This window comes from Coffea arabica, chromosome 8c, assembly GCF_036785885.1.
Source record: "Coffea arabica cultivar ET-39 chromosome 8c, Coffea Arabica ET-39 HiFi, whole genome shotgun sequence".
NCBI classification, from domain to species: Eukaryota; Viridiplantae; Streptophyta; class Magnoliopsida; order Gentianales; family Rubiaceae; genus Coffea; species Coffea arabica.
The window spans coordinates 16,715,576-16,726,554 of record NC_092325.1 but is presented as its reverse complement, the minus strand read 5'-3'; positions in this window follow the sequence as shown (position 1 = coordinate 16,726,554).

The window sequence follows — 10,979 nt, the reverse complement described above, 5'->3', positions numbered from 1 at the left end:
TGTACGGTTGAAGATGATCAATGGTTGGGAGATTTAATTTCTCAACCATGATAGCACTTGCAAGGTTGACTTCACAACTCCCATCAATGGCCAAGCTACAGATTTTATCTTTGACACGACAATGAGTGTAAAACCAACCAAGCAACTGAGATTTGACGAGGTCCAATTGCTCATCTACACCACGTAATGCCACTTCTTTGACTCCCGTAGGATCAGGATGACAATGGTGTGGGCTAGCTTTTATGCGTCTTGTATTCGCCATGACGTATGAGGGAACCTGCAAAAAGTTAGCAATGAAACCGAAGATATTGCCTTTCACGCTCCCTTACGTGTATCCAATCGCACTCGTGTATATGGATGTCACTCTAATGATCTCACGACACTTCTCAAGTCACAGATTGTTCCCCTTGAAGAAATGGAATTTCTCAATGAGTTTTCCATCAACTTCTCTCCAAGTACTCCGAGATTGCAACGTTTAAGTGGCTGGAATTTGAAGGGAAGTTTTGGACAGATTTGATGGATGCGCTAGTGTGAATGGAATCTCAATGAAAACTTAGCTTCATAAAATGTAGGAGTGTGTTCCTAAAATGTAGGAGAGTGTTTCTAAAATGTAGGAGAGAATATAGGGGAGTGTTCCTAAAATGTTGGAAATATAGGAGAGTGTTCCTAAAATGTAACGGATATAACGGAAGGTACTTCAACCAAAGCTCTGAAGCCAACTGATACGTTCCTCGATCAACGCGTTTCGAGACACGTTGCACGTTTGCCCAAGGATCTAGCGAGGTTGTCCTACGTTTGGATTGCGGGACTCTAAATCAACACGAACGGCACGTTTTTTATTTAAAGCGGTAGATCGACACTCCGATGAAGGTGAATACTCCAGGGGAATAGGTCGGCTGAACAATCAAGGACAGGACGCAAGATTGCTCAAGAACCCTTGCCAAAGCAAGTTAAAGGCTCGAATTCTCTCCTAGGAAGAAAACGAAAATACTAAGAATTTTATTCATAAAACTTGTGTCTTTAACCTTACAAAGCTAGCCTATTTATAGGCTTAGGGTAACAAGAAAAACCCTAAAGAAACCCTAAGTGGGAAGTCGGCCATCTTGACTCCAAGATGGGGCAGCCCATGCCTTCTACTAAGCAACTAGTCCAACTGAATAAGTAACAAAGACTAAGGCCCTAATCGGCCGACTCACAAAGAGGCCCACTTGATTTTTCACGGGTTTGGATCAAGGTGTAAGTTACTTGATTGTTTTCTTTCTAAGACTTCAATATCTCTATGGGCTCCATGTTGGTCTTGGACAACTCGAACAAGGGCTTGGAGGGATTCTTTGAAGAGCTTGGCTCATGCACGTGTGACTGTGCCCAATGGGACTCGGACTGGGTCATTGCGCTGGCCCTCATCCATGAACACATCGCTCTTGCTCAAGATCAGCCCACTTTCTCCCTTCTCTTCCTTTTCATCACCCATCTCATCAGATTTGTCCATCGCTTATTCTAGTTCAACAGCTGACCCTTTTATCTCATTGCTTTCAACTCCCTCAGATTCTACCTCTTCAGGATCAAATCCCTCATCTAGCTTTTTCTCCATCCTATAACGCTCATGCTCCCTTTTCATGTATGCTAGATCAATACAAAGCTGGTCACAAGTAAGTGATACAAGTGCAAAATGACGACCATTAAATAAGAAGGAATACTTATTAGTATGTCCGTCATATTTAACTTCTCGCCTCGACATCCATGCCTTGCCCAACTACACATGTGTCACTTGAATTGGGACTACATCACACAACACTTCATTCACATATTTGCCGATTTGAATAGGTACAAGTGTGTGTTTAGTAACCCAAACATCACCATGAGTACTCATCAACTTGTACGGTTGAAGATGATCAATGGTTGGGAGATTTAATTTCTCAACCATGATAGCACTTGCAAGGTTGACTTCACAACTCCCATCAATGGCCAAGCTACAGATTTTATCTTTGACACGACAATGAGTGTAAAACCAACCAAGCAACTGAGATTTGACGAGGTCCAATTGCTCATCTACACCACGTAATGCCACTTCTTTGACTCCCGTAGGATCAGGACGACAATGGTGTGGGCTAGCTTTTATGCGTCTTGTATTCGCCATGACGTATGAGGGAACCTGCAAAAAGTTAGCAATGAAACCGAAGATATTGCCTTCCACGCTCCCTTACGTGTATCCAATCGCACTCGTGTATATGGATGTCACTCTAATGATCTCACGACACTTCTCAAGTCACAGATTGTTCCCCTTGAAGAAATGGAATTTCTCAATGAGTTTTCCATCAACTTCTCTCCAAGTACTCCGAGATTGCAACGTTTAAGTGGCTGGAATTTGAAGGGAAGTTTTGGACAGATTTGATGGATGCGCTAGTGTGAATGGAATCTCAATGAAAACTTAGCTTCATAAAATGTAGGAGTGTGTTCCTAAAATGTAGGAGAGTGTTTCTAAAATGTAGGAGAGAATATAGGGGAGTGTTCCTAAAATGTTGGAAATATAGGAGAGTGTTCCTAAAATGTAACGGATATAACGGAAGGTACCTCAACCAAAGCTCTGAAGCCAACTGATACGTTCCTCGATCAACGCGTTTCGAGACACGTTGCACGTTTGCCCAAGGATCTAGCGAGGTTGTCCTACGTTTGGATTGCGGGACTCTAAATCAACACGAACGGCACGTTTTTTATTAAAGCGGTAGATCGACACTCCGATGAAGGTGAATACTCCAGGGGAATAGGTCGGCTGAACAATCAAGGACAGGACGCAAGATTGCTCAAGAACCCTTGCCAAAGCAAGTTAAAGGCTCGAATTCTCTCCTAGGAAGAAAACTAAAATACTAAGAATTTTATTCATAAAACTTGTGTCTTTAACCTTACAAACCTAGCCTATTTATAGGCTTAGGGTAACAAGAAAAATCCTAAAGAAACCCTAAGTGGGAAGTCGGCCATCTTGACTCCAAGATGGGGCGGCCCATGCCTTCTACTAAGCAACTAGTCCAACTGAAGATAAAAGGAATTATACCGCTAGCACGTTGAGTCACATAAGAGAAACAAAAAAGATAAAAGGAATTATACCGCTCCCTTTTGTAGTGTTAAATGGACGAGACTTAAACTGGGCTAAGTCACCAACTAACGGGATAACTTGTGCTAAAACCATTCAAAGCAAAGGATTAGCGCACCAATTTAGTTATAAGATATAAACAAAACAATTGGAATCCACCAAATCATCAAATTTTCCCCCAATTGCAACTTAATGAAGTAAAATGCTAATTAAAGACCAAGCAAAGGCATGATCATCCAACCTCCAAGCATAACATCTACTAAAGACCCAAATGCAAGCACTACTCAAATCATTTGAACCTAATTGAAGCATTTAAAAACTCAAAGGTCCCCAAGTAAAAAAATAAAGTCCAAGCAAACATTATATCTCAAGAATCCAAGAGTGAATGAAGGTCCATGAATGGTTTAAACTTGTATTTCTAGGACCCAATAACGACCACTAATCAATCACAATCAACGCCAAAATGAATCATCAAAGAGCTTCAAAGGTCCCCAAAATAATAAAGATCAATTAATGATTCAAATGCAAACACCTTAGGATCTAATTGCAAGAACATGGAATGTAATTGGGCCATAATGCATTGCTGCAAAAATCTCAGGGACCCAATTGATTAGTTTTTTCAATTTTGTGGGTCATAATAGCATAAGGGTAAACTTGAGGGGGTTAAGAGGCAATTCTGAAATTATCCATGCATGCACATTACGTAGAAGAACCATTTTTCTGCACTAATTCTGCCATGAATTTCTTTCCCTTTTATCATGCAAATATGTTCATCAAATGCCAGGATTTCTACCATCAATCATTGACTAAACATGCAACTTCATTGCAGGATTAAAACAAAAATTGAAGCTAACCATCAAGGAAAAAACAAAAAAAAAAAAAAACTAAACAGCAAAAGAAGAAAGAGTGCAGCAAGATTTTCTGCAATTTGCTTCCTAAGCTTAGAAGCCTCGGTACCCAAGAATAGATTAGAAAACTTCTTAATCAATCTTCTAAGCTTTGAACTAACTAACAACTGCACAACTACCATAACCCAAGCAAGCAAAATCATATAAGGAAACTATATTAACTCATCAAGGAATTCATGCAAGGCAACGAAGAAACATTCTGCAATCAAAGCTTGCTGCAATTTTCCAGATTTGGTTCATTATCATGGCAGGAAATGCAATTCTCAAGAGAAAAAATGTAACTTGCAGCTAACATGTCCAGGATGCACTTAGCCAAAGATCAAAGACATCATGAACTCCAAGCTTAAACCAGCGAAAGACAAAGACCACAGAAATTGATCCATGCCGCTGCAACAAACCAAAGGCTTTTAGCTTGTTGCAGCCAGCTTCATGTAAGTTATGAAACCTAAACTTCAGCAAAATCTCAGCCAACATGATTTCTGCAATCGACTTACAACTTGTTTGAACATCCTCTCGGCATTTCAGACCCAAACCAGCAAAACTTACTTACTCCAAAATCAATAAACTTCAGCACTAATACAATCCTATTGCAAGAAACCAGCCATTGCAAGTCAAACGGAAAACCCAAATGGGCAACATAGAAACAACAACCAGATTTCTGGGTTTTTTTTATTGTGAATGCGTAAGTTCCTCTTTGCTATAACTAAAAATCTGGATCAAACATCATTCTCTAAATTCAAGCAAACAAAAATTACAGCAACTCGACATTCATACGCACCCAGACACATTTTGCAGCAATTTCATCCGACTCTAATCTACTTATGCGAAAATGAAACTCTGATGAACCCCCACAGTAAACAAAATCCACTGTAATGGTTTCAGCCCATTTGTGGTCACATCCCTCAAACAACATCATCCATTTCCCGAAGATTCAAACATGTCATTAATCAAGGAAGATGCAGAAAAGGAAGAAACTTGCGACAAATTGAAATTAGATTCATCGAAAGTTACTGCCTTTCTAGCCAAATCATCTAATCATTGAACATCCAATTGCCATAAAGCTTTCAAATGCTCACCATTTTCTCAAAAGTATCAGGAACCATAGACAAATAAACTAACGGATGCATGTACAAGGAAAGAAACAAGAAACAGCCGCGATGCACTCAAACTTTCACAGGATTATGCTGAAATGATACGAAACAGAACGGGTTTACCTCACACGTTGCTTCTGAAAAATGAAAACCCAAGAATTGCTTGATGCAGGAACTCTTAATCGTTGATGAAGTCGCCCCTCCTTTCTTAGTTTCCTCTTGCTTGGTTTCTTCTTCTCAGATCATAGCCTTCCAGATTCTCCTCCAGATGTCAACCAGCCTTGCTTTCATCGGTCGTTCTTTCCCTCAGCTGCCAACCTCTCTCAAACTTTTTTCTCTTTGTGGCTGTCAACCCTCCCAGCTCTCTCTTCAGAAACTCTCTCCAACCAGCCGTCAACCTCTACCCCTTCTCTGTTTTCTGTTTCCTTTCTCTTTTGCTTTTTGTTTTTGCAGCCGTCAATCCTCTTCTGATGAAAAACCTCCCTTGCGGCTCCCCTTTCTCTTGGCTTTTATATGAGCAAACCCCAAAACCTAAACCCCAGCCCTTTCTGATATATTTGCAGCTAAGGAGCTACCCAAAGTTCACTTGCAAGCTGCGGCAAAAACGCAGCTTGCATGCTGCGCGTTGGTTTTTTTTTTTTTTTTTTTTTTAAAAACAACTTGATAATTACAGAAATGATAAAATAAAATAATAACAACAAAATTACACAAACCAGGTAATAATAATAATAACAAAACAAAAATAATTTTAAACAAAAAAACTAAACAAAAATGGCCATTTTTAATTTTTAATTTTTAATTTTTCATCATTTTCTTTTCTCAAAATAACTTAATAAAAATAACTAAAGTGCCCAAAGATTGAATTTAAAGAAATAAACATATTTTTGTGAACAAATTTTCCTTTTTCTTTCTTTTCATTTTTCCAAGCCAACTAAAGCCTATTTTTTGAATTTTTCTTCTTTTTCCTCTTTTCCTTTAATTTTCTCTTTTCTTTTTTTTTTTTGATTTTTCATTTTCACTTTTCCTTCAAGAAAGCATTGAATAAAAACAAAATGACTAAAACATATTTTTGATGTTTTCCTTTTCTTTTTTTTTCTAAAAAAACTCTATGCTAATCTTAAACTTAAAAGCTAAAACTAAAAACTAAAACTAAAAGTAAATAAGAATAAATAGCAAATGAAATAGGTCAACTTAAAGGGCGAAAAATGAACTAAAATAAAATAACCACTAAAAATGAGAAACAAACAATAACGAACTAGAATGTAAACAATCTGCCACAAAAATCATGAATTAGATGCAACATACAAAATTATTTAAAATTTGGTGTCTACAGTTACTTATTTAGTTGGACTAGTTGCTTAGTAGAAGGCATGGGTCGGCCCATCTTGGAGTCAAGATGGCCGACTTCCCACTTAGGGTTTCTTTAGGGTTTTTCTTGTTACCTTTAGCCTATAAATAGCCTAGCTTTGAAAGGTTAAAGACACAAGTTTTATGAATAAAATTCTTAGTAATTTCGCTTTCTTCCTAAGAGAGAATTCGAGCCTCTATCTTGCTTTGGCATGAGTTCTTGAGCAGTCTTGCGTCCTTTCCTCGATTGTTCAGCCGACCTATTCCCCTGGAGTATTCACCTTCATCGGAGTGTCGTTCTACCGCTTTAAATAAAAAACGTGCCGTTCGTGTTGATTTAGAGTCCCGCAATCCAAACGCAGGACACCCTCGCTAGATCCTTGGGCAAACGTGCTACGTGTCTCGAAACGCGTTGATCGAGGAACGTATCAGTTGGCTTCAGAGCTTTGATTGAGGTACCTTCCGTTATATCCGTTACATTTTAGCAACACTCTCCTATATTTCCAACATTTCACGCTTCTACATTTTAGCAACACTCTCCTATATTTTCAACATTTGAGGAACACTCCCCTATATTCTCTCCTACATTTTGGAAACACTCTCCTACATTTTAGGAACACACTCCTACATTTTATGAAGCTAAGTTTTCATTGAGATTCCATTCACACTAGCGCATCCATCAAATCAGTCCAAAACTTCCCTTCAAATTCCAACCACTTAAACGTTGCAATCTTGGAGTACTTGGAGAGAAGTTGATTGAAAACTCATTGAGAAATTCCATTTCTTCAAGGGGAACAATCTGTGACTTGAGAAGTGTCGTGAGATCATTAGAGTGACACCCATATACACGAGTGCGAGTGGATACACGTAAGGGAGCGTGAAAGGCAATATCTTCGATTTCGTTGCTAACGTTTTGCAGGTTCCCTCATACGTCATGATGAATACAAGCTAGCCCACACCGTTGTCTTCCTGATCCTACGGGAGTCAAAGAAGTGGCATTACGTGGTGTAGATGAGCAGTTGGACCTCGTCAAATCTCAGTTGCTTGGTTGGTTTTATACTCATTGTCGTGTCAAAGATAAAATCTGTAGCTTGGCCATTAATGGGAGTGGTGAAGTCAACCTTGCAAATGCTATCATGGTTGAGAAATTAAATCTCCCAACCATTGATCATCTTCAACCGTACAAGTTGAAGAGTACTCATGGTGATGTTTGGGTTAATAAACACACACTTGTACCTATTCAAATCGGCAAATATGTGGATGAAGTGTTGTGTGCTGTAGTCCAAATTCAAGTGACACATGTGTTGTTGGGCAAGGCATGGATGTCGAGGCGAGAAGTTAAATATGACGGACATACTAATAAGTATTCCTTCTTATTTAATGGTCGTCATTTTGCACTTGTATCGCTTACTTGTGACCGGCTCTGTGTTGATCTAGCATACATGAAAAGGGAGCTTGAGCGTTATAGGATGGAGAAAAAGCTAGATGAGGGAATTGAGCCTGAAGAGGTAGAATCTGAGGGAGTTGAAAGCAATGAGATAAAAGGGTCAGCTGTTGAACTAGAAAAAGAGATGGACAAATCTGATGAGATGGGTGATGAAAAGGAAGAGAAGAGAGAAAGTGGGCTGATCTTGAGCAAGAGTGATGTGTTCATGGATCAGGGCCAGCGCAATGACCCAGTCCGAGTCCCATTGGGCGCAGTCACACGTGCACGAGCCAAGCTCTTCAAAGAATCCCTCCAAGCCCTTGTTCGAGTTGTCCAAGACCAACATGGAGCCCATAGAGATATTGAAGGCTTAGAAAGAAACAATCAAGTAACTTACACCTTGATCCAAGCCCATGAAAAATCAAGTGGACCTCTTTGTGAGTCGGCCGATTAGGGCCTTAGTCTTTGTTACTTATTTAGTTGGACTAGTTGCTTAGTAGAAGGCATGGGTCGGCCCATCTTGGAGTCAAGATGGCCGACTTCCCACTTAGGGTTTCTTTAGGGTTTTTCTTGTTACCTTTAGCCTATAAATAGCCTAGCTTTGAAAGGTTAAAGACACAAGTTTTATGAATAAAATTCTTAGTAATTTCGCTTTCTTCCTGAGAGAGAATTCGAGCCTCTATCTTGCTTTGGCATGAGTTCTTGAGCAATCTTGCGTCCTTTCCTCGATTGTTCAGCCGACATATTCCCCTGGAGTATTCACCTTCATCGGAGTGTCGTTCTACCGCTTTAAATAAAAAACGTGCCGTTCGTGTTGATTTAGAGTCCCGCAATCCAAACGCAGGACAACCTCGCTAGATCCTTGGGCAAACGTGCTACGTGTCTCGAAACGCGTTGATCGAGGAACGTATCAGTTGGCTTCAGAGCTTTGGTTGAGGTACCATCCGTTATATCCGTTACATTTTAGCAACACTCTCCTATATTTCCAACATTTCACGCTTCTACATTTTAGCAACACTCTCCTATATTTCCAACATTTGAGGAACACTCCCCTATATTCTCTCCTACATTTTGGAAACACTCTCCTACATTTTAGGAACACACTCCTACATTTTATGAAGCTAAGTTTTCATGTAGATTCCATTCACACTAGCGCATCCATCAAATCAGTCCAAAACTTCCCTTCAAATTCCAGCCACTTAAACGTTGCAATCTTGGAGTACTTGGAGAGAAGTTGATTGAAAACTCATTGAGAAATTCCATTTCTTCAAGGGGAACAATCTGTGACTTGAGAAGTGTCGTGAGATCATTAGAGTGACACCCATATACACGAGTGCGAGTGGAAACACGTAAGGGAGCGTGAAAGGCAATATCTTCGATTTCGTTGCTAACGTTTTGCAGGTTCCCTCATACGTCATGATGAATACAAGCTAGCCCACACCATTGTCTTCCTGATCCTACGGGAGTCAAAGAAGTGGCATTACGTGGTGTAGATGAGCAGTTGGACCTCGTCAAATCTCAGTTGCTTGGTTGGTTTTATACTCATTGTCGTGTCAAAGATAAAATCTGTAGCTTGGCCATTGATGGGAGTTGTGAAGTCAAACTTGCAAATGCTATCATGGTTGAGAAATTAAATCTCCCAACCATTGATCATCTTCAACCGTACAAGTTGAAGAGTACTCATGGTGATGTTTGGGTTAATAAACACACACTTGTACCTATTCAAATCGGCAAATATGTGGATGAAGTGTTGTGTGCTGTAGTCCAAATTCAAGTGACACATGTGTTGTTGGGCAAGGCATGGATGTCGAGGCGAGAAGTTAAATATGACGGACATACTAATAAGTATTCCTTCTTATTTAATGGTCGTCATTTTGCACTTGTATCACTTACTTGTGACCGGCTCTGTGTTGATCTAGCATACATGAAAAGGGAGCTTGAGCGTTATAGGATGGAGAAAAAGCTAGATGAGGGAATTGAGCCTGAAGAGGTAGAATCTGAGGGAGTTGAAAGCAATGAGATAAAAGGGTCAGCTGTTGAACTAGAAAAAGAGATGGACAAATCTGATGAGATGGGTGATGAAAAGGAAGAGAAGAGAGAAAGTGGGCTGATCTTGAGCAAGAGTGATGTGTTCATGGATCAGGGCCAGCGCAATGACCCAGTCCGAGTCCCATTGCGCGCCGTCACACGTGCACGAGCCAAGCTCTTCAAAGAATCCCTCCAAGCCCTTGTTCGAGTTGTCCAAGACCAACATGGAGCCCATAGAGATATTGAAGGCTTAGAAAGAAACAATCAAGTAACTTACACCTTGATCCAAGCCCATGAAAAATCAAGTGGGCCTCTTTGTGAGTCGGCCGATTAGGGCATTAGTCTTTGTTACTTATTTAGTTGGACTAGTTGCTTAGTAGAAGGCATGGGTCGGCCCATCTTGGAGTCAAGATGGCCGACTTCCCACTTAGGGTTTCTTTAGGGTTTTTCTTGTTACCTTTAGCCTATAAATAGCCTAGCTTTGAAAGGTTAAAGACACAAGTTTTATGAATAAAATTCTTAGTAATTTCGCTTTCTTCCTAAGAGAGAATTCGAGCCTCTATCTTGCATTGGCATGAGTTCTTGAGCAATCTTGCGTCCTTTCCTCGATTGTTCAGCCGACATATTCCCCTGGAGTATTCACCTTCATCGGAGTGTCGTTCTACCGCTTTAAATAAAAAACGTGCCGTTCGTGTTGATTTAGAGTCCCGCAATCCAAACGCAGGACAACCTCGCTAGATCCTTGGGCAAACGTGCTACGTGTCTCGAAACGCGTTGATCGAGGAACGTATCAGTTGGCTTCAGAGCTTTGGTTGAGGTACCTTCCGTTATATCCGTTACATTTTAGCAACACTCTCCTATATTTCCAACATTTCACGCTTCTACATTTTAGCAACACTCTCCTATATTTCCAACATTTGAGGAACACTCCCCTATATTCTCTCCTACATTTTGGAAACACTCTCCTACATTTTAGGAACACACTCCTACATTTTATGAAGCTAAGTTTTCATTGAGATTCCATTCACACTAGCGCATCCATCAAATCAGTCCAAAACTTCCCTTCAAATTCCAACCACTTAGACGTTGCA